Genomic DNA, 24,782 nt, shown 5'->3' with positions numbered 1-24,782 from the left:
GGCCGGGTAAAACCACAGACTCATAGATTTGTAGAGCTGGAAGGGACACCAAAGGTCATTTAGTCCAACCCCTTGCAATGCAGGAATCTCAACTCAAGCATCCATGACAGAGTCAACCTCTGTTCAAAAACCTCCAAGGAAGGAGAGTCCACCACCCTCTGAGGGAGCCCGTTCCACTATTGAACAGCTTGTACAATCAGAAGAGTCTTCCTTATGTTTGGTCAGAATCCCCTTTCTTATCATCTTAAGCCATTGGTTCAGATCTTTCCCTCCAGAGCAGAAAACAAGTTTGTTTCATCCACCACATGACAGCCTTTCAGATATTGGAAGATGGCTCTCATATCTCCTCTTAGTCTCCTCTTTTCCGGGCTAAACATACCCAACTCCTTGAATCCTTCCTCATCAGGCTTGGTTTCCAGACCCTTGACCATCTCATCTGGGGACTCACTGAGAGTAGGGACCAGGGGTTTCACTTTATACAATGTTTTTGTACACATGTGTTGGACCCAGGGGTTAACCCGAGCAACGCGGTCCAGGTCTGGTCCCGAATCCAAGGATTCCACGAGAAGTCAGTCCAACAGGGGCAAGGCAGGAAACCAGGCTAAGTCAGGTACAGGATCTCAGGCAGAATCTGGCACACAGCAGTGTTGCTCCCGCAACCTGGGGGGACTGGCAGCCTTTTATCTTTGTTGGGGTAACGGCTGGTCCTGATCCCCTGGCAACTCACCTCCCTGTCTCGCCCAAAGGCGAGCACTCCTCCTGTGAGTACTCAGGTCTCTCCTTCTCTCAGACCTCAGTCTCTGCAGCTCGGGAGACGTTGGTGGGTTACTAGACCCAGGGGCCGCCTCAGCCTCCCCTGACCCAACCGGTAGTGGAGCAGCTGTAAGTGATGGCCCAGCTGGAGGCAATGAGGTCATCCCTGCATCTGGAGCCAGGGCAGGCTCAGGCCCCTGACTCGGCCCAGCTGGTGCTTGTTGCAGGGGAACCTGTGCAGACTGGGACTCTTCAGAATCAGGCCCCAGACTCAGTTCAGATGCCACCTGAGGCAGAGGATCCGGTGTGGACCGAGAGTCCTCTGGTTCCGAGTCTGAGCCTGAGTCCCAGGCCATCACAATACAGATGCCTTGAGTGCAATTTTGCAACACTCTGTAGAAACAAGCTGTAATTTCTTGGGCAAATGGTGGTGCCAATTTATACAATCCCTCTTTTTGCTGAGGGCAAACACACTTGAGAAAGAAGACCTGGGCAGGAGATACTCTGTGTCATCTTGTGGGTGCCAGATAAACCTCCACAGCCTTGGCAATTATATCTTTGCAGAAAACATTTCAAAGAGCAGCTTAGGGGGAGGTGACCTTATCGGTGGTGGCAGTGGGGTAAAAATCAGCTATTAGAGCAGATTCTTTCCATCAGCCTGAAGCTTGTAGCACTTCAATGGAATCTCTCCAGATAAACAAGCAGAGGAGGCCAGCTTTCAGTAGTCTAGGAGTGACAGTCTATCAACTGAAATGGTGCCCCTCAGAAGAGACCCATCAAATTGGTTGTTCAGCAGTGGTTCCTGAAGAATGGAGAGCATCAAATCCAGCATCGTTTTTGCTCAGCAAGAGGCAAGATTGAATCAGATTAAGTGGTGAAGAGAACAGCACAGTTCGTGCCTGTTAGGTCAGGAGAGATGGCTTGAAGTCTGTGGCTGTGAAAAGGACGTTCCAGTGTCCTCTTTGGAATGACTGATGTGAGAATGGTTGGGAAGGTGGGAAGGTCACACAATCATAGGATCATAGGATCAAAGAACTGTAGAGCTGGAATGGACCCAAATGGCCATGCACTCCAACGACCTGCAGTGCAGGAATCGTACCCAAAGAGCCCCACACAGGTGGCCAATCCAGACTCTGTTGAAAACCCTTCAGTGAAGGAGAAACCATCACCTTGGCCAACCAGACGCCTCCAGGAAGCTCACAAGCTGGATCTGAGCACAACAGCATTCTGTCCTTCTCATGACTTGGTGGTTCAAGGGCAGAGGCTCACCTAAAATTCCCAGTCGGTTAGACGTTATTCAGTCATGCATTAGCAGACAGAGTCCAAAGGGTGTGAGAGAGCATTTCCAACAGGACACACGCCATCTAGGCAAATATACGTCATTTGATGCTCTTCATCCTCAGCCTAAGAAGCTTCTGCTATCCCACCCTTCCACCATCTCTCATCCAACCACGGCCCATGAAATATAACTAACTCAATTAATTTTTCACTGTACATCACAGAACTCTCCTTGTACCGAGCGCTATTTTTCTAGGGGAAGAGATGCTGGAACTCAACATGAATACCTCCCTTGTTCTCTCATAATGGCAGTGCTGCTCACCTGGGAGGTACCAGAACGAAGTTCCTGTGAGTTCTGCCAGGAGAAAAGCCCTGCTTGTACCTTATCTGGAGTTGTTCTTCACTTAACAGTCAGCCATTAGTTTCATCTTGTTGTCAGGCGGATGCCAGCAGCTCCCATGGCCGGTTGTCCGAGGAAAGCACAAAGACAGGGAATGTTCTTACCATCCGATTTTTATTCAGTATGTTCAGAGAGAGGCTTTGGAACCCAGCCACTTGGATAATGGTGTTGTCCCAAGTGAATATCCATCCGCTCTGTCTCTCCCACTTCCTCATGTGTCTTCCGTCATGCTGACAAGCGCCCTCTGCCTCTGAACTCTTCAGTAAGAGCCAGTGTGGTGTAGTGGTTAAGAGCGGTAGACTCGTAATCTGGTGAACCGGGTTTGCGTCTCCGCTCCTCCACATGCAGCTGCTGGGTGACCTTGGGCCAGTCACACTTCTCTGAAGTCTCTCAGCCCCACTCACCTCACAGAGTGTTTGTTGTGGGGGAGGAGGGGAAAGGAGCATGTTAGCCGCTTTGAGACTCCTTCGGGTAGTGATAAAGCGGGATATCAGATCCAAACTCTTCTTCTTCTTCTTCTTCTTTGCTCTCCTGCTTTCAAGGCTCACTGGGTTCTGGGAGAGGGGGTGGATCTGGAATGCTTTCTAAAGACACTGTCCATCAGCTGTCACCCCCCTTCTGTGCTTCCTCTTCCTCCTCATCCTCTCCCATTATTTCCCAACACTTCTTCTCATCTGCCTTTCAGCTGTGATCTCCCTCAAACCCCTGTTGTAATTCTGAACTGTATTCCTCTTCTCTGGAAGGGTCAGGCTGGGAAAGCGGTCTCCACCTTTCCGCCTCTGCCCAGTCCTTCTGTGATCTTCAGAAGGGCGGCATACAAAACAAACAAACAAACAAACAAACAAACAAACAAATGTTTACCAGTTTTGTGGCCAGCTTGCATGGCACTGGCCTCACTTAATTACAGTATACTCCTAAGAAAAATTCCACCCCACCATCAAGACTTGTTCGTTGGTTCTTTCCATTTAGATACCTACTGGCATTTGTCCATTTGTTCGATCAGAGTCCCGTTTCCCGACTCCGTTGCCAAGATCCCAGAGCAACATACGCAGCTCGTGATATATAGCTTTGAGACTTCATCATTCTCCCCATTAAGTAATTATTCCACACAGTTAAGCGCTCAAAAGAGACAGAAGGCACCTGCAGATTGTCAAGAGGAGACAAGCTGAGGCAGAGATGACTTTGTAGGACAAGACGGACACTTTGTGCAATGCGAGAAGGGGAAATGCCAGAGCTTCTCAATGGAAATCAAGGACCCAGCAGGGACACCAACAGCAGCAGGAATGGCCCCTGGTCATGGGGCAGGCTCAGGGACACATCAGTTCTGCCCAGCCCAGAAATGGGCAGCATAGCCACAGAGCTGGCCCAAGAAGACATGTTGTTGCCTGACTTGGAGGAGAAGATGGTGCACCTCCCAGTTCCAAGTGCAGTGGTACCTTGGTTCTCAAACGCCTTGATACTCAAACAACTTGGAACCCAAACACTGCAAACCCGGAAGTAAGTGTTCCAGTTTGCAAACTTTTTCCGGAAACCGTACGTGCTCCGCTTTGAGTGTTACTCTGAGGTCTGTCTGTTTTTGCTATTTATTTTTGCATTTTTGTGGCTCCTTTTTTGTGTGACTGCGGAACCCAGTTCAGCTACTGATTGATTGATTGTGTGACTGCAGTACATTGTATATTGCATTCATTTGGTTAGATAGTAAAATTCATGTTAAACTGCTGTTTGGGGAGTTGTTTTTAAAAGTCTGGAATGGATTAATCCATTTTGCATTACTTTATATGGGAAAGTGCGCCTTGGTTTTGGAACGGACTTCCGGAACGGATTAAGTTTGAGAACCAGGATACCACTGTACATGCATTATCTTCTCCCGCAACCCTTCCCTTCTCTACATGGTATTTTTTGCATCATATAGGGTGCATATATGCAAGAATGCAACAAAACAAAACAGGCAAGAACCCGTTAATATAAAGTACAACGTTATATACACATTCTGAGTCTGGATACAAAGAACACAAGAAGAGCCTGCTGGGTGGATCAGGCCAATGACCTGTCTCATCCAGCATCCTCTTCTCACAATGACCAGATACCCTAAAGGGAAATCCACAAGCAGGATTCAAACACAAGAGACCTCTCCCCTCCTGCAGTTTCCAGCCACTTGTATTCAGAAGCATAGCTGCCTCTGGCTGTGGAGCAAGAACAGAACCATCCTGGCTAGCAGCTCCAACACTAAAGGTAAAGGTAAAGGGACCCCTGACCATGAGGTCCAGTCGTGACCGACTCTGGGGTTGCTGCCCTCATCTCGCTTTATTGGCCGAAGGAACCGGCGTACAGCTTCCGGGTCATGTGGCCAGCAGGACTAAGCCGCTTCTGGCGAACCAGAGCAGCGCACAGAAATGCCGTTTACCTTCCCGCCGGAGCGGTACCTATTTATCTACTTGCACTGGTGTGCTTTTGAACTGCTAGGTGGGCAGGAGCAGGGACCGAGCAACGGGAGCTCACCCCGTCATGGGGATTCAAACCGCCAGCCTTATGATTGGCAAGTCCTAGGCTCTGTGGTTTAACCCACAGCGCCACCCACGTCCCTTTCACCCCAACACTAGCCCACGAATAAAGCCTGGACCTCTCACTTCAACATACCTTGAGAGGAAATCCTGCCCAAGGATTTTATTTATTTATTTATTTAGTATTTATACCCCGCCCATCTGGCTGGGCTTCCAACAAAATATTAAAATACAATAATGCATCAAACATTAAAAGCGCCCCTAAACAGGGCTGCCTTCAGATGTCTTCTAAAAGTCTGGTAGTTGTTGTTTTCTTTGACATCTGGTGGGAGGGCGTTCCACAGGGCAGGTGCCACTACCGAGAAGGCCCTCTGCCTGGTTCCCTGTAACTTGGCTTCTCACACTGAGGGAACCGCCAGAAGGCCCTTGACGCTGGACCTCAGTATCCGGGCAGAATGATGGGGATGGAGATGCTCCTTCAGGCATAATGGACCGAGGCTGTTTAGGGCTTTTAAGGTCAGCACCAACACTTGTGCTCGGAAACGTACTGGGAGCCAATGTAGGTCTTTCAAGACCAGTGTTATGTGGTCTCGGCAGCCGCTCCCAGTCTAGCTGCCGCATTCTGGATTCATTGCAGTTTCCAGGTCACCTTCAAAGGTAGCCCCACGTAGAGCGCATTGCAGTAGTCCAAACGGGAGATAACTAGAGCATGCACCACTCTGGTGAGACAGTGCGCAGGCAGGGAGGGTCTCAGCCTGTGCACCAGATGGAGCTGATAAACAGCTGCCCTGTATACAGAATTGACCTGCGCCTCCATGGACAGCTGTGAGTCCAAAATGACTCCCAGGCTGTGAACCTCGTTCTTCAAGGACACAGTTACCCCATTCAGGACCAGGATATGAACGCTTCCCTCCTGCCCCAGTCCCCAGTCCTCCCTCCTATTGGGCTTTCCTTCCCTCTGAACTGGCTTAATAGGTGCTGGATGTTTAGATTTCCCCGGAGTGTTTTGCATTTATTTCCATGTTTTGCTCAGTATTGTTCTTGAAAGGAGTGGGGAGGGAATGTGATTGTCTGGCATTTGCTGAAAACTGAAGGTTTATTAATATTATTATTATTACTATTACTATGGCCCTGACTCAGTGTTGGGTGGAATAAATGAAGCCGTATTTTGAGTTGGGCTCGCTGTCCTCTTGAACAGCCCTTGCTTTAATAACGTGGATAAAATCTGCACCTCCTCTTGACATCCACACATTATTATGCATGCAAACGTGCTGCAGAAGCTTTCTTTTCTCCGTACACTACATAGAGATAAAAGTTAGTTTTGCGTACATTATAAGTGTCATGCATTGGGTCATCTCTGCATTTATGGATAATAGAGATGGTAGTGGAAACGAGAAGAAACTGCAGATCAATATCTCGGCCCGTGAGTCCCAGATCTAACCAAGGCTGAAGCCCTCGAGAGACATCCTTGTTATGGTGGATGAAGGACTATTTGTGCTCCTGGCGGCCTGGGGCACTTAGACGCAATCTCATTTTCAATCCTGTTTGCAACTGCCAAAGTTCTGAGCTGCTTATATGGCTTTGTGTCCAATCAGTGCATACCCTGTAACTGAAATCCTGGCATTGTTAATAATAATAATAACAATTATTATTATTATTATTATTATTATTATTATTATTATTATTATTATTAATTGATACCCTGCCCACCCATCTGGCTGGGTTTCACCAGCCACTCTGGGCAGCTCCCAAAAGAATATTAAAATACAATAGTCCTTCAGATGTTAAAAGCTTCCCTAAACAGTTCTGCCTTCAGATGTCTTCTAAAAGTCTGGTAGTTGTTTTCTTCCTTTGTTATCTGATGGAAGGGCATTCCACAGGGTAGGCGCCACCACCGAGAAGGCCCTCTGCCTGGTTCCCTGTAACCTCACTTCTTGCAGTGAGGGAACCGCCAGAAGGCCCTCAGCGCTGGACCCCAGTGTCCAGGCTGAACGATGGGGGTGGAGACACTCCTTCAGGTATACTGGACCGAGGCCGTTTGCACCCCAATTGCCTCCATTTGGTTTTTGTCCCCCTGTCTTTGTGCACAAATGCCCCGCCAGGTGGCAGTGATGCTAAGTAACACTGGAGGAGCATCAAAGAACAGCTAACGGAGCAGAATGGTTTGTGGACAGTCCAATTTACATGCACCTCAAATGCACGGTTATTGCGTCAGAGACATCCGCACCAGCTCGACAATGAGCCAAGTTGATGCAGGAACCTCAAGAGCCGAACGGAATGGGTGACAGATATGGATCAGGGTCCTGGCTCCTTTCCCTTTCTGGAGATGCAGCCTGCTGCCCCAAATGAAGTCCTCAGACAATCCCACGCCTGATCTCGTTGGTTCCCATTGCCTCATGGTAGAAGCGGCTCTGCTTTTTGCATCCTGTTGCCTCCGTTGAAGGTAGGTGGCCTGCTGGCCCATTCTCCTAGACTGAAAATGAATTAACCGACTAAGCACTCATGCCACAGGATACCACTGGCTTTCCTTCCCTCTGCCCTCCATGTGCTTGTATAGGAGACAAGCTATGTGCCAAGTGGCCTCCATGCTGAAGACTGGGGTTGAAGGTGAGGAGGTCACAAGTTGGACAGGCCTGCCTTGTACCTGGGAAGGATGCAGGAACATCGAGGATAGAATCATAGAATTACAGAGTTGGGCGGGATCCCAAGAGTCATCTAGTCCAACTTGTGCAAAGCAAGAATCATCCATGAAGGCACCGCTGGCAGATGACCATCCAACCTCTGCTGAAAGACTTCCATTGAAGGAGAGTCCACCACCTGCTCAGTGAGTCTGCCCAACAGCTCTCACTGTCAAAACAAGTTCTTCCTAATGTTTAGGCAGAACCTCCTTTATGGCGGTCTGAATTCATGGGTTCAGGTCCTCCCCTCTGGACCAGCAGGAAAGAAGTTTGCTCCATCTTGCAGCTCCTCAGGTATCTGAAGATGGCTCTCATATGATGTCACCGTCTTCTCTCCTCCAGGCTAAACATTGCCAGCTCCCTCAACCGTTCCCAAAACAGGATAAAAACAGGCTCAGAGGGTGTGTTCCCGAGTAGCCTTGCATTGATGGGATTTCTGTCTCCTCTTAATCACGCCCCGCCAAGGATCGTGAGCCGCTGGGTGATGGTCCCTTCCTTCCTCAAGCAGTTGCACGCCAACACCAACGCAGAAGGAATTATTGCCTGGGAGGGGGGAGTCTGAATTATGGGCCTGCATCTCGGTTTTCACAACGTGCTGATATTAGCTAAACAGATGCGGCCTTTATTCATTGCAATCTCTTCATTCTGACATATAATCGCTTCCCGTTCCTGAGGGAGCCCCATTTTAATTTTGCAGTAATTTAATGACAATATTACATTGGAAAATTAGAGTTCACTTTTTCACCGTGTGCATTCCTTCATCTCGCAGGCGGGAAAGTGAGCTCTCTCATAACCATCCCGTTTAATAGACTCGTCTCTGTAAATATTACAGTTTTCATAACAGCTTATTGGCGTTATTCTTGCAGGGAAATCGCTCAGAGAAACAGAGGCTCATTTCGCAGAACCCTTTCTGCTGTAACTCTTGCCCCGGCAATTGACCAAACTCCGTGGACCAAAGTATGTGCAAACAGCGTTCAGGGTCTTCTGGACCACTCCTGGCCTGCAGAGGTTCTTCTGAACTTCTGCACAGAACCAATAGATCTCCTCGCTTTTTTCTTTCCGTTGGTCTGTGCTTTCATGACAGAGGGAAGGAGGGAAGGAAGAGCGAGTTAGGAGAATTACAGAATTGTGGGGTTGGGTAGTACTCAAAGGAACATCAACCCCAACCCCCTGTAGAGAGACAGAGGAAGCAATGGGGACCTTGCCTGGACAGTCAAAAATTCAGGCTGTTTGGTTTTTACTGTCCAGCATAAGAAGAGACTGCAGGATCAGGCCAATGGTCTGACCAGCCTCGCCTCCTGTTCTCACAGTGGTCCAGCAGATGCTCCAATGGGAAACCTGCAAGCAGGATTTGAGCACAAGAGAACGCTCCCCTCCTTGGCGTTCCAGCAACTGATATTCAAAGGGATTCCTGTCTCCAGCTGTGGAGGCAGAGCAAAGCCATCCTGGCCCCTATCAGTCAGTAGCCTTTTCCTCCTGCATGAATCTGCCTTCTCCTCTTTGAAAGCCATCTAAGTTAATGGCCATCACTGCCTCCGGTGGGAGGGAGTTCCAGAGTTCAACTATGCACTGCATGAAGGAACTTTCTTTCATCTCCGTAGCTGAGGCAGCAATGCTCCTGGACGCCGATTGCTGGAAACAGCAGGTCCTGCTTGCTGGTTTCCTATCGGGGCATCTGCTTGACCAGTGTGAGAACAGGAGGCCGGACTGGTCAGCCCATTGGTCTGATCCCACAGGTTCTCCTTATGGTCTGGTGTTCTTTCTGTTTTGACTCTCTTCCTAAGCCACTTCCGCCCTGCAGAGGAGGTGGGGTTGTGGGCTTCATGCTCCCACGCTCCCACCACACACACGATGCAATTCCCCCATGCAATTGGGGGAATCCCCGGCCACGTCACCCTCAATCGGCTGGCTCTGGGGGCATGGCCTGCCCTATTTAATGGAGGCGCAGTCGGGGATCTCCCTCTTTTCCCGCCTCCCAGTTGTTCCTGCTTTTCCCACCCTCCTGCCCTTTAAGGTTTTCATTCCTTGACCTTGCTTGACTTTGGCTGGTCACTGTTAAGGGGCCTAGTAGGAATTTTTCCACTTGGCAAACTGGCACCAGCCACTTGGTTTTCGCCTACCTCCTAGCAAATCGTCACAACTTTCTCGGTATTGACTGTTAGGCTTCAGTATTGCTCTGTAGATGGAAGAGGGGAGGAAGCGCCATCACCTGCCCCACATATTGAAGGGTAGTCCGAGAAAGGATTCTGGGGGGTGTGGCCCTGTCCGAAGCCTGGGAGGTGAGGGCCTAAGACAGACCCCCTAGCGGTGACCCTGGGGGAGCTCCTAGTTGATGTGCATCAGCAGGACTCCCCCTACTGGTGGTTAACCCTTCCCGGACTTCATGCAGAGGGGCTGAAGCTGGATATAGTCGCTTAGGAGCCATGCCTAAGCCAATACAGCTCATCACCTGTAACCAATAAAGTTGTGGCCTTTTTTAGCCCATTAACCTTAAAAATGGTGTCATGTGTCATTATTTCCACTGGGGGGGGCGGGAACTCACCATGCAAAACACAGTTGCTGTCTGTTCTGTATTAGGCATTTCAGGGGGAGGATCTTGAAACTTCTGCAACTGCCACATCATGTTGGTTCCGCTTCTCTCAAGAGGAGTCCCTTTTCCAGGGTGGAGCCACCTGTGCTTTGGAACTCCCTGCCTACTAACATGAAGCAGGCAGCCTTCCAGCACTGTCTTAGATGCCTGCTAAACATATCCAGACCCACAAGTTAGTTATGTGTACCTGATATTTAAGGGGACGTGTGTGGCGCTGTGGGTTAAACCACAGAGCCTAGGACTTGCCGATCAGAAGGTCAGCAGTTTGAATCCCCGCAACGGCACTTCCATGCGCTGCTCTGGTTCGCCAGAAGCGGCTTTGTCATGCTGGCCACATGACCCGGAAACTGTATGCCGGCTCCCTCGGCCAGTAAAGCGAGATGAGCACCGCAACCCCAGAGTCGGCCACAACTGGAGCTAATGGTCAGGGGTCCCTTTACCTTTACCTGATATTTAAAATGTGCTGGTTTCTTCTGTTTTATGGGCAGTAATTTTCAGGGCCAGCCCATCCATGAGACAGGCTGAGGAAGCTGCCTCGGTCAGTGGAAGCCCAAGAGACGGTGCCCCCACAAGTGCCTTGCCCACCCCACTGACTGCCCTGCCAGTGGAATGCATGAGATCTCTTTGGGCATAGTCTTGGCAGAAATTGGTGCCAGGCAAGCGTCACCCTGCAGCCCAGGTCAGGGAGGCTTCAGAAGTGGTGTGCAAGCATGGTGTAACCGGGGGGGGGGGGTTGCCAGGGTGATCGCCCTGGGTGCATTGGGGGGGCGCTGCTCCTGCCACCCTCCCTAAGCCAGCCCTGTGCCAGTTGGTGAGCCTAGGGTCTGATCAGATCCCAGCCTCGCAAAGCTGCTTGGGGAGGTTAGTGTGAGAAGGACGCATCAGCCATGCTATGCTCAAGGCTGGTGTTGTTCCAGCAGCAGCGAGGCCTGAGCTGGAGTGGTGGGCTCCATGTGTCATGCCTCTGGCATGAGTGCACATCTTCACACCCCCTAGGCATCATGCAGACATGCTCCCTCGCCGGTGGCAGCAGGGCACAGTGGCACGCTTCCACCGCCTCCGGCAGCAAAACAGGACCGTCCGCTCCTGGTTATTTCACTGTTCAGTGACGCCCTTTAGAGCAGGGGAGAAGGGGCTGAATCTGACTGATGGGCCAGTTCCTTTCATCCCCAGTAATAGTAAAAGTTCCTCTCATGTTAAGGACTTGGCAATAGGAGGACTTGCCCTGAGTCACATAACCTTGGTAGTTGTCCAGGCCAGTAGTTTCAGTTCTTGCAGAGAGTCTTCGAAGCTCCTCTGATTCAAGCTCCTTTTACAAAGCTACTCTTCATTCTTGGTTCTTGTTGACACGATATGGTGTCAGAAGTGGAGAATGTTGCATTAAGGGACTGCAGGGCTGCAGGTGGAAGATAAGAAGTCACGGGAGCCGCGCCCAAAGAAAGCAACATCAGGGCTGTGAAGTCTTTGCACAAAATTGAAATAAATTCTGCAGCTCCCATCAAGCATGCAATTCTCGGGGGATATTGCAGAGAACTGGAGGAGGTTTGGACAAAGGTTTGAGCTGTAGCTGGCAGCAACAGAGGCAGATCAAATCCTCCATTTTATTTCATGCTGTGGGGAAGGAGACATTTATAATCACTTGGGGCTGGATGAAAAGGAGAATACGAGACTGCCAAGTTTGACTGATCCGATTTTCATTTGACAAAGTTTACTTATATGCCACTTTTTCACCATGACTTGTGTGCACAGCGGCTTGCAACAAACATTCAAAACATCAAAAAGCAAAGCACTGGATATAAAAAAATATACAAAATACAAAGCATGCCAGCAAATTAGAAAATGACAAAAATCAGCAACTTGGCAAACACAGAATAAATTCAATACTGCACACAAAAAACCAACCTAGAATTAAGTATATAAATACAAATCGAAATGAGAGTTAACTGACAAAAGGTGAGGCCGCCCACCTGTCAATCACCTGGCATAACATCCAGTCACTCATTTTCAAGCAGCGCTTTGCACAGAGAGCTGCCACCCACTGCAATCAGCCAGCCAGCTGGCAGGGCTTGCAAAATATGGAGCACACAAGCCCTGTTACCTGAGAAGCCATAGAGGGGTTTGGGTTTTTGTACTGAGTGGTTTATACATTTGATCAAACAAACAGCAAAATCCCATACATGTAACTTCGACTGACTTCAATGGGACCCACTCCCCGTCATGGGAGTATAAGGCTGCAGCCTGAACTGAACGCTTGGGCTGGCTGCAGCTGCAGTCCTGTTGCAGAAGCACCCCACTCCCACCATCCCCCCAAGAAAATCACGTTTTTGTCACCTGAGCAACCAAAAGGCAGCCTGCTCTCCTTTTAGCAGGCTGCCATCTGCTGGGGAGAGTTTGAGAAGCACCAGCCGGCCGCAGGGGGCGAGCGCTGCCCTTACGCAACAGGCAGCTTCAAAGCAGAACAGGAGAAGGTCCTGTTGGATCGGGCCAATGATGCACCCAGTCCAGCCAGCCAGACGCTCCAGTGGGAAACCCACAAGCAGGATCCAAGCACAAGAGCAACTGGGATTCAGAAGCATCGCTGCCTCTAACCATGGTGGGAGAGCATCGTCACCGTGGCTGGGAGCTGTCGAAAGCCCTCTCTCTCCTCCACGGTTTTTCTTAGATTGTAATCCTGCAGGCAAGGGCTGTCTTGGTCTGATTGTATAATGTGAGCCACTCCGGGAGGCTTTTGGGCTGAAGATCAGGATGCAAAAAAGCAAACAAATAAATAACCTAACCCTCTTTTAAAGTCTTCTAGGTTGGTGGTCACCAGTGCCTTCTGTGGGAGGGAGTTCCATAGTCTGTGCTGCATGAAGAACATACCCTCCAACATTTTCCTGATGAAAATAGAGACATTCCCTCCAACATTTATCCCATGAAAACAGGGACATCCTATTCCATACCCTCCAACATTTCTCAGATGAAAGGACAGGTGTTCCCTCCAACAGTTCTCTGATGAAAATAGGGACATCCTATTCTTCCTTTTATCTGTCCTAAATCTTCCAACATTCAGCTTTCTTGGATGTCTATGAGTTCTAGGAGGTCTGCATTTGTAACAGAACGAATGGAGAATTGATCCAGACGGGACCCATCCAGTTCACTGCTCATTTGTTCTGGATCAAATGCATTGAACACTTGCATGGCGACAAATGAGTTAGGTCTTCATTCATGGTTTACTTTCATTCACTGATGATGATGGCAACAGAACTGATTTATTTTCTCAGAATGTCCCCGCCTGCTGCAGAGTGGGACATTCTGGTGGGGAACAGCAGCCACCAGCAAGTTTCCATTCAGTGGTGGTGGCCTCCATTTTTCTTCGTAGCTCCTTGGAACAACATCAAGGCATTTTGGGAACAGCCATGGAGCTTAGCTCTGCTGCTAGGCATTGGCTAGGAGAAGTGAATGTAACAAAACAAATGTGTAGTTGAAAAAATGAATGGCTTTCCCTCCCGAATGAATCATTATTGAGCAGATGAATGAAGCAACACAATCTAGCAGGAGAAGGCACTATATAGAAGAAGATGGATTTCTAAGTTCTCTCTAGCTTTTGGCTATTCATCAGTCTTGGGTTCCTTCATTACTTTGTTAGAGCACCAGGCTGGGCCCTGGCTGGGCCCCTGACTCCTTTGTCACCATTTCCAATAAGGTTCTGGATCTGAAAAATGGGAATTAAATATAACACTCCTTACAGACTTCATGCAGTAATATGTCAGTGAATTGTAAAGGAGACTAATAAAGGGATATTTGGATGAGCCTTGCCTGAAAACACATCAGAGGCTAGACTGCAGGAATGGGACAGAGGGGTCCACGCTAAAAGTACCATCTGTTCTGCCTTGGTCAGAACCCACCTGAAGTCCTGTGTCCAGTTGTGGGCATCACAATTTAAGAAGGATGTTGAGAAGCTGTTGAGAAGATGACCAGGATAATCAAGGTTCTGGAAACCAAGCCTTATGAGGAATGGTTGAAGGAGCTGGGTATGTTTAGCCTGGATAAGGGGAGACTAAGAGGATATATGATAGCCACCTTCAAATATCTCAAGGGCTGTCACATGGAAGAAGGAGCAAGCTTGTTTTCTCCTGCTCTGGAGGGGAGGACCTGAACCAGTGGATTAAACTGATATGAAAGAGATACTGACTAAACATCAGGAAGCATTTTCTGACAGGAGGAGCAGTTTGACAGTGGAACAGACTCCCTTGGGAGGTGATGGACTCTCCTTCCTTGGAGGTTTTTAAGCAGAGGCTGGATAGCCATCTGGCAGGAATTCCTTAGCTATATTTCCTGTATTTATGATGTGATTTGGGTCAGTGGGTTGTCCAATGTCTCTAATCTTCCCCTCTTTTATCAACTCCATTCTGTAACCTGTTCCACACCCCAGTCATCATTGGAACTCCACAGAATTGAAAAGCAAAAGGTGATCTTATTTGGGGACTCACTGAGACTGGGGTCCAGGGGTTTCACTTTACACGCATTTTGTACACAGATGCCTTGAGCACAATTTTGCAACACTCTGTAGAAACAAGCTGTCATTTCTTGGCCGAATGGTGGTGCCAATTTATACAATCCCTCTTTTTGCTGAGGGCACACACTCTGGAGAACGAAGACCTGGGCAAGAGATTCTCTGTGTCATCCTGGGGGTGCCAGATAAACCTCCACAGCCTTGGCAATTATATCTTTGCAGAAAACATTTCAAAGAACAGCTTAGGGGGAGGTGACCTTCTCAGCAGTGGAGATTTCAGTTAAAAGTTAGGAGGAACTTTTCGGATAGTAAAAGCTGTTCGACATTGGAATGGACAACCTCAGAAGGTGATGGACCCGCCTTTCTCATAGGTTTTTAAAGAGAGGCTGGGTGGCCATCTGTCAGGGATTCCTTAGCTAGAAATCCTTCATTGCAGAGGGTTGGGCTAGATTATCTTTGGGGTTTCCTTCCAGCTCTACAGTTCTATGATTCCAAGGAGCTGGAAACTAGTGAGCATCGTTTGGTGATTGGAGAACAGAGAAGAAAACAAGGGTGTGGAGACCTCCACCCATCACCACCCAGAACTTGCTGCTTTTCTTCTCCCTGGGCACCTTCATGTCTTCAGCATTTCTCAGTGTTTGGGAAATTAAATATTTACCGAACACTTTCAGGTCTTTAAAGTTGTTTCCCTGCTCCTGTAAGTGAGGATGAAAGGAGGAATCTGAGTCGCACGTTCCCTTCTGTCATTGCTGCTTCCCCTGGCTTTGCCCTCTTATCTTCCGAGTGTGGCGGCAAAGAGAAGCCTCAGGGCCCCGTTCTTAAAAGGCTGCATCTTTGCCTCTGAGCAAGTTAGTGCTTCAAAATACTCCAGGAGCCTGGAGAAAATTACCAGTTGCAAGCAAAAGAGGGGGTTTGGGGGGGGACTGTAATCCTCTCTCATGCCAACAGAGATAGAACAGGTGTCGGATGCTCAGTGCTCCAAGGATATCAGCGATGTAGTGTGGAGCAACACTCAGAGTGTTCTTCCTTTTTTCCCTTTTCCTGAAGACGGCACAATATTTGAGGCCTTTGACTATGATTCAGCTCTTTGGGCATCTGCCACAAGGCTCGCATTTCCCCAGAACATTCCAGAACATTCCCCAGAACATTCCTTATCCCTGGATCTGAGACATCAGCATGCTGGGGACAGAAGCGACAAAGAGAAGGAGCAGACGCAGCTGGGCCTCGCCTCTTCGCCTCTGGGATCCAGCACCCCAGGGACGTGAGGGCAGCCCCTGCAGAGAGATCATCTTCACCGCATTGCCAGCAGCTCCTGCAGGGGGTGGGCCAGAGCTGCTGGTTCTAGCGTCTCGCTTGGGGCTGGGCTTCTGCAGAAGCAGCCTCTCCTCTCCCTCCTTCTCTCCAGCAGTCGCTACAAGATGCCAGACGGAGGAGGCCGGCCGGCTCAATCTCTTCCCCAAGCTCTGTAGCAGCGGTTCTGGAGGGGGAAAGAGGAACATTCTGTGAATCCGGGAAGTCCTGCTAAAAACAGGGTGGTCGGAGGGTATGTGTTTAGTACTCCTTGCAGTCCCTTAGGGATCATTGTTTGAAATATGGCAGTCCTAATGTAGTCTGAGGGATGTGGGTGGCGCTGTGGTCTAAACCACTGAGCCTCTTGAGCTTGCCCATTGGAAGGTCGGTGGTTCGAATCCCCACAAACCCTGCTCGGTCCCAGCTCCTGCCAACCTAGCAGTTCAAAAGCACCCCAAAAAGTAGAAAAGGAGGTAGCGTTCCGGCGTTTCCATGCGCTGCTCTGGTTTCGCCAGAAGCGGCTTAGTCATGCTGGCCACATGACCCGGAAGCTGTCTGCGGACAAACGCCGGCTCCCTTGGTCAATAAGGCGAGATGAGCACCACAACCCCAGAGTCATTCACAACTGGACTAAATTGTCAAGGGTCCTTTACCTTTACCTTTAATGTAGTCCAGCATCATGTTCTCACAGTGGCCACCTAGATACCTGCAGACTCTATGCACAATACCTCAAGGACTGCCTCTCCACATAGGAACTGACTCTTCTTATGGTTCCTCTTATTGTCAGGCTTAAGGGAATCCGCTCCCTCCCACGGGGCAGCCCAGAAACGATAAGAGTCCTTACCAAGCAATTTATTCAATAATTCACAGAGAACGACGAAGGAATGCAGCCTTCCTAATAATGGCGTTGCTCCAGGTAAAGTCCCACCACCTACACCCCCCTTATTTGATGTCACTCCTGTTGGGATACTGCCGGGGAGACGGGGGCATCAGGCAGTCCCCCAGGTGGCTCCAGCCACCGGTCGGCAGCCGGACGATCACCGGTCTCCCTTGGAACAGCATCAATCGGTGACACGAGCCTCAGATACGTTTAGAGACCTGTGCACACTCTATCAGCAGAGTGAATACCGTATTTTTCCCTCTATTACACGCAGATTTTTTCTCCTAAAAAGTAAGGGGAAATGTCTGTGCGTGTTATAGAGCGAATGTGTGGTCCCTGGAGCTGAGAAGCGTGAGTGAAGGCAAAAATCAGGCAAATATCAAATCGTCCGGAGAAGGGAGGAAAGAGGAAGCTGCGGCTTTCCTGCATTCTGCCTCAGGGTCTTACTGCCCACCCGCTTCTGTTTCCTTACTGTGTTTGCTCAGACGGAACAAAGAGCAGAGAAAACCCCTCCCCTCCAGGCAAGCAGAGTGGAAAACAGATTCCTCTCCGTGCGTCTGGGACTCGAAGGCAACATGCAGGTTGGGGGGGGGGGAGAGAGAGAGCTGGTTGGCTTGTGGGGGGGGACTTTTGCCTTCCTTTCCTCCCTCCGGTAAAACCCCTCTCCTGCATTCTTAGCCAGCTGCTTCTCTGCACACCCCTCTCCTTGTCGCTTCTATGTTTTTCCTTCCCTCCCTACTTAAAACGTGGTTCCAATCACGGATCCACATGGATCCTCAGGATCTTTGCATTGAGTCACCCCAAATTCACCATCAGATCACATAGCAATGATCTGATGCAAAAACAGGGCTGCAATGCTGCAAAAACATGGTTACAAAGCACGGATCCACATGGATCCTCAGGATCTTTGCATTGGGTCACCCCAAATTCACCCTCAGATCACATAGCATGTCCATGGCTACAGCCTGCACCAAAAAAATCACGCACCCACTGTTGCCTGGGGCTGCAATGGTGCAAAAACGTGGTTACAAAGCATGGATCCACATGGATCCTCGGGATCTTTGCATTGGGCTACCCCAAACTCACCGTCAAATCACATGTCTGTGGCCGCAGCATGAAGCACAAAAATGATACATCCACTGTTTCATTCAGAATTTTTTTTTCTTGTTTTCCTCCTCTAAAAACTATGTGCGTGTTATGGTCAGGTGCGTGTTATCGAGCGAAAAATACGGTAAATCTTTGCAGCAGAAGAGGCGGACAGAGCCATGTGTAAGCAGTATTTTACAGCGTTTTATTCAGCAGCAGGAACAAAGGAAAAAACATGTCTGCTTCCCTTCGTCTCCAGCAAAACAGCAGCAAAGCAAAAGCTATATACAAACGGAGGTTCCCAGCAGATTTGTGCTGGAAGTAAACAGGTATGTGACACACAACAGTCATGCCTGTACCCTTTTAAGGTGGAACGGAACTATATCCTAACAACTCCTGCATCGGTTAATCTGAGCTTTCCGCCTCTGAGCTCTCTGTTCTAATACCCGCAATGCCCACCTGGTCCTGGAACTGGGGGTCAGGACTGCTTTCCAAGGACACTGAGTCTGCCAGCTGTCTCTCCCCTGGTGCTGCTTCATCTTCCTGCTCTCCCTCTTCCAATATTTCCCAACTTCTGCCTTCTGCACTATGCCCTTCTGCAAACCACTGTTCTCAATCTGTACTGTCCTCCTGTTCTCAGGAAGGGTCAGGAGTGGGGGTGGGGTGCCATTCCTCCTCAGTCCAGCCCCCAGACACTTATGTTCTTAACCCACAACCGTACATTTGCAAGAGCATTTCCTTGATGCTCCTTGGAGAACTTTCCTCCATTTACTAATTCATGACACGCACCACGGAGTTTGCTTTAATTCTATTTCATTCTCACTTCTGATAGGTTGGGCAGAACTTTCTCAGTCTTGACCAGAACTTCATTATTCTTCCTCCCCACCCCTTTTGCCTTCAATTAAAGATGGAGAAAGGAAATCAGAAGAAACCCCTTTCCTCTCCTTTCCATACTCTCAGCATCAAGTCCTCCTGTTTAATGCGCAAGGAGGGAAGCCTTTGTTCTGGAAAGGGAGACTTTGTTCTGAGCGCTACAGTTGGACCTGCTCTGCCTTCAATGGTGTCGCCTGCTTTCAAGGGCCCTCAGAAGAGCAGCGGCAATGTGAATTTAAACGGTCTTTAATGAATCAGCAAAAGCAACAGGATTCCACAACAGGGTTATCCCTTCCCCCCTGAGAAGCTGAAAAGGACCTGCTCCCCAGGAGCGTTTCTGATTTAAAGGCAATGCCCCCATGCAAAATGCATTAAAAACAAGAAAAAGGACCCTCCTTCCTTCAAGCTCTGTCCTATTGCGTGTTCATATCTTGATTGTTCTCAAAAGTTGGCAAAGCTATCTCTGGAACTGGTGATGAAGTCTCAGAAATGACAGTGGTGATCCACAAAGTGACCCATGGGATCCTTTTCGTTCCATCTTGGCTGGGATTCCTGGAAGGGCTAATCCCTGCCCTGCTGGCCTCTTCCCACCTGGCCTGAGAGGGTGGGGCCCGGACTGACTCCAGCTGCAAAAACTGTTAATTGGATGATAATTTTTTGTATCATTATTTTGGATGTTATAAAACATTGTTTTTGTTCATTTCTGATGCGTTTCGTTTATTGTTTTAGGACTACTTCCATTGCACTTGGTAATTATGTAAATCTGGAAGGGTGGCATGCAAATTAAATGAGGATGATGACTCCAATCAAAATGGGCACCAACCCAGAAGGTTTGCAAAGAAGGGTGACAAGCTGAGGAAAGGTCTGGAAGGCAAGTCTTATGAGGAATGGTTGAGGGAACTGAGTATGTTTAGAGAAGACTGAGAGGTGAGATGGTGGCCATCTTCAAATAACTGGAGGGCTGACACATGGAAGATGAAACAAGCTTGTCTTCCGCTGCTCCAGAAGAGAAGACCCAAACCATGACCAAAAAGAGAGAGAGAGATTCCAACTTAATGCTAGGAAGAACTTTTGGTGTTTTTGACATTAGGAAGAACTTCCTGACAGTAAGAGCTGTTCGACAGTGGAATTTGCTGCCAAGGAGTGTGGTGGAGTCTCCTTCTTTGGAGGTCTTTAAGCAGAGGCTTGACAACCATATGTCAGGAGTGCTCTGATGGTGTTTCCTGCTTGGCAGGGGGTTGGACTCGATGGCCCTTGTGGTCTCTTCCAACTCTATGATTCTATGATTCTATGATGTCAAGAGCCATTTGACAGTGGAACAGGCTACCTCAGAAGGGGATGGACTCTCCTTCATTGAAGGTTCCTGAGCTGCAGGGGGTTGGACTAGAGGACCTCTAGGGTCCCAACTCTACAACCCTATGATTCTGTGAATGGTCAGGGGACGAGATCTGTTGGAGTGTTAATGCTGTGAACTTTCCATCTTATTCCATCAGCCTGTATCTAAGCCTTACATCTCTGAAACACCTTGACGCTGCAGGGACCTTCATTCCACGGAAGCCAAGCCAAAGGGCAGTGCTGGGGCACCTCAAACCTCTCACTTCTCAGAGCCAGGTGTGTGTGTCCACAATACAGCCCAGCACTTGCAACTCCACCAAGCCTCTGACAAACTGCCGGCGAGGTCGCCGTGGCTCCAAGCCATGAATAAACCCAGAGGGCTTTGCTGAATCGAAACACCTTTATGAAGAGTGGAGGAGCCGGGAGATGGAATTTGTCACGGCAAACCAGTTAGGCATGCCCATTGTGCGGCAATAACTCATCTTCCTATTTACTTAGAGGAGCCAGGGACGGCTCCTTTGTGCAAATACACCCATTTATCTTCCTTCCTTGGACATGTGCAGTAATGAGGAGAGTTCGCTGCTCCAGGTTGCCAAATCGACCCTTTTGACTGCCTCATAAAGACCTGGCAACTCCGTCCTTCTTTTATTAAGATTTAGGGTCGGCCACAATCTTTTCATTAGCGCCGCAGACAGGAAGCTCATCGCAGGGCCTTCCAGAGCCTCTCCAAGCTGAACGACACTTGTCTTGCCAACTCCCCACCGGTCGCCCTTTTCAAATCTGCGTCTGGCAGGGAGGTGTCTCTGGCCGACACGGAGGAGCGGGCAGGAAGCAACTTCTGTGCTGACTCTGGCGCACTCAGCAGAAATGGAGGTAATAGCCCGGAAAGGAAGCTGGGAGACCCCGGACAGCGCAGGCAGATTTTGACAGATCACACGTCTCTAAGATCATGCATCTCTTTTCCTTCCTCCTTGCAAGGTTTGAGTCAGATGTGGCCACGCTTTTTGGGAAACCTCAAATGGTCTTGCAGATTCATGCTCTGTGCCATGAGCATTTCAACGCTACATTTGCCCCCCCCCCCAAATGTGTGTGTGTGTCATTTGTGTCTCACATGGGTAACAGAAGAACAGGCTTTCGTCACATACTGGCTGGATGCAGAGGAGGCGGGCACCAACTGAGGGACCCCCAAGGGCAGAAGGCTCAGAGCCAGGGGAAGGGTGGTGGGACAACAAGGACTGCTCAGAGGGAGAAGAGGGAGTCAACTGGGAGGAGGAGGTATCAGAAGTTGAAGAGGCAACAGGGCTTAGTGAGCGGGAAGAGGCTGTGGCAGAGAGCAGTCCAGAATCAGAGAAAGAAGCAGAGGCTGGAGAGGAGGGGTCAAGAGACAGAGATGGGACAGGATGTCAGTATTTTCACCGCACTATTGCAGAGGGTCACATGACCAGATGTTTTCATTCCTCCTCACCATTTTGAGCTGAATAAAGAGCATGAAATCCACACTCGACTCCGAGTATATTTCACAAGAGGATCAGGGGTCTGGAAACCAAGCCTTATGAGGAATGGTTGAAGGAGCTGGGGATGTTAAGCCTGAGAAAGAGGAGACTGAGACGAGATATGAGAACCATCTTCCAGTATCTTAAAGGCTGTCACATGGAAGAGGGAGCAAGCTTGTTTTCTCATGCTCTGGAGGACTCAAACCAATGGTTTCAAGTTACAAGAAAGGAGATCCCACTAAACATCAGGAAAAACTTTCTGGCAGTAAGAGCTGTTCGACAGTGGAAGTCTCCCTCAGGAGGTGGTGGATTCTCCTCAAATTGAGGTTTCTAAGCAGAGGTTGGATGAACATCTGTCATGGATGCTTGAGCTGAGAGTCCTGCATTTCAGGGGGTTGGACTAAATGACCCTCGGGGTCCCTTCAAACTCTACAGTTCTATGATTCTATGACATCCTCAAAATTCAAAAGTGCCCAGTGGCCCAAGTCAGGTGGGGGTCCCTGAGCTCACTGAACCAACAACCTCACTCAGAACAAAACTGCTTTCTATGTTTCTCCTATGGTTGAGTTTGGGGAGCCTCAGATGGTCCCCCTCAAAAGGGAGAGGAGAAGGGGGGTCAGGAGGGCCCTCACTGGCAAAAAAAATTGATGGGAGAGCCAAAAAACATCTCCCCATCTGCTGCAGGAGTCTTAGCAATGGGTAGATTCAGGCTGGAGCCTCTCTCGGTGTGCTTTCCCTCCCTTTCTGTTTCGCAGCGAATCCTCCTCTGGTTTTTCTCTGTAGTTTTAAATGAAAGGAAATAGCTTTGTCCCCTGGAAGAGAGCGAATTGTTATTGAGGTCTCTGGGAGCGCAGCGGGGCGCTCTGTCAAAACTCGGCATCTGAGCCTGAGACGGAGCGCAAACGCTGGGCGAGTAATAAGCTAAATTAATTTCCACCAAATAAGCTGGTGACAGGATTTCCATAACTCATTATACGTTGATGCCACACCTGCTGCTTTCGCACACGTGGTCCGCTCGCTCGGCCGCTGAGCTGGAAATGAGGGCTTTCGAGCACAGAGAGCGCTGCCGGATTTGCTCCGAGATCTTGGCAGAGATGCCACTTGTGGAGGAAGGCAGGGAAGCACCCGAGGAAGGGCCAGCTGAAAGGTACCAGTCTTGACCTACCCTAGGAACCTGGCTCGAGGAGAGGGAAGCACTTTGCACATGCTCAGAGGAACCCCCACCCATAAGGAACCTTCTGGCGGTTCCCTCACTGCGAGAAGCGAAATTACAGGGAACCAGGCAGAGGGCCTTCTCGGTGGTGGCACCTGCCCTGTGGAACTCCCTCCCACCAGATGTCAAGGAAATAAACAACTACCAGACTTTTAGAAGACACCTGAAGGCAGCCCTGTTTAGGGAAGCTTTTAATGTTTGATGGATTACTGTATTTTAATATTTTGTTGGAAGCCGCCCTGCGTGGCTGGGGAAACCCAGCCAGATGGGTGGGGTGTAAATAATAAATGAGGAGGAGGAGGATGATGTCAGTGCAGAAAGAGGCCCAGCATAAAGGTACCCAGCTGCCCCCAGGACCTTAGGGAGACGGACAGGTAGATATTTGTCCTATATCACAATATGGGAAATTTTCATGCAGAGTTATCAGCCAAACCGCAGTGCTCTTGGTCAAGTTGTAGGGTGGAAAGGTGCAGAGATAAGGAATAATAGAGTTGTAGAGTTGGAAGGGACCCCACAGTCTCAAATCTTCCATTCTTGGGCAAGGTGATTGAGCGAGCGGTTGCCGAACAACTCCAGGCACGCCTGGAAGAAGCGGACCATTTGGATCCCTTCCAGTCGGGATTCAGGCCTCATCATGGGACTGAAACTGCCTTGGTCGCACTGGTTGATGATCTCCGGCGGGCTAGGGACAAAGGTGAGAGCTGTTTCCTGGTTCTGCTGGATCTCTCAGCGGCGTTTGATACCATCGACCATAACATCCTTCTGGACCGTCTTGAGGGGCTGGGAACTGGGGGCACTGTCATACAGTGGTTCCGCTCCTTCCTCCTGGGCCGTGTTCAGAAAGTGGTGGTGGGGGATGAGTGTTCAGACCCCTGGGCTCTCACTTGTGGGGTGCCTCAGGGTTCTGTCCTCTCCCCCATGCTTTTCAACATTTACATGCAGCCGCTGGGAGAGATCATCAGGAGGTTTGGGCTGGGTGTTCATCAGTATGCGGATGATACCCAGCTCTACCTCTCTTTTAAATCAGAACCAGTGAGGGCGGTGAAGGTCCTGTGTGAGTGTCTGGAGGCGGTTGGAGGATGGATGGCGGCTAACAGATTGAGGTTGAATCCTGACAAGACAGAAGTACTGTTTTTGGGGGACAGGAGGCGGGCAGGTGTGGAGGATTCCCTGGTCCTGAATGGGGTAACTGTGCCCCTGAAGGACCAGGTGCGCAGCCTGGGAGTCATTTTGGACTCACAGCTGTCCATGGAGGCACAGGTCAAATCTGTGTCCAGGGCAGCTGTTTACCAGCTCCATCTGGTACGTAGGCTGAGACCCTATCTGCCTGCGGACTGTCTTGCCAGAGTGGTGCATGCTCTGGTTATCTCCCGCTTGGACTACTGCAATGCACTCTACGTGGGGCTACCTTTGAAGGTGACTCGGAAACTACAACTAATCCAGAATGCGGCAGCTAGACTGGTGACTGGGGGCGGCCGCCGAGACCATATAACACCGGTCTTGAAAGACCTACATTGGCTCCCAGTACGTTTCCGAGCACAATTCAAAGTGTTGGTGCTGACCTTTAAAGCCCTAAACGGCCTCGGTCCAGTATACCTGAAGGAGCGTCTCCACCCCCATCATTCTGCCCGGACGCTGAGGTCCAGCGCCGAGGGCCTTCTGGCGGTTCCCTCATTGTGATAAGCAAAGCTACAGGGAACCAGGCAGAGGGCCTTCTCGGTAGTGGCGCCCGCCCTGTGGAACGCCCTTCCAGCAGATGTCAAAGCGATAAACAACTACCTGACATTCAGAAGACATCTTAAGGCAGCCCTGTTCAGGGAAGTTTTTAACGTGTGATATTTTACTGTATTTTTGGGTTCTATGGAAGCCGCCCAGAGTGGCTGGGGAGGCCCAGCCAGATGGGCGGGGTACAAACAA

This window comes from Podarcis filfolensis (genome assembly GCF_964270895.1).
Source record: "Podarcis filfolensis genome assembly, chromosome: 1".
Classification (NCBI taxonomy): domain Eukaryota; kingdom Metazoa; phylum Chordata; class Lepidosauria; order Squamata; family Lacertidae; genus Podarcis; species Podarcis filfolensis.
Note: the sequence above shows the minus strand (reverse complement) of the source record.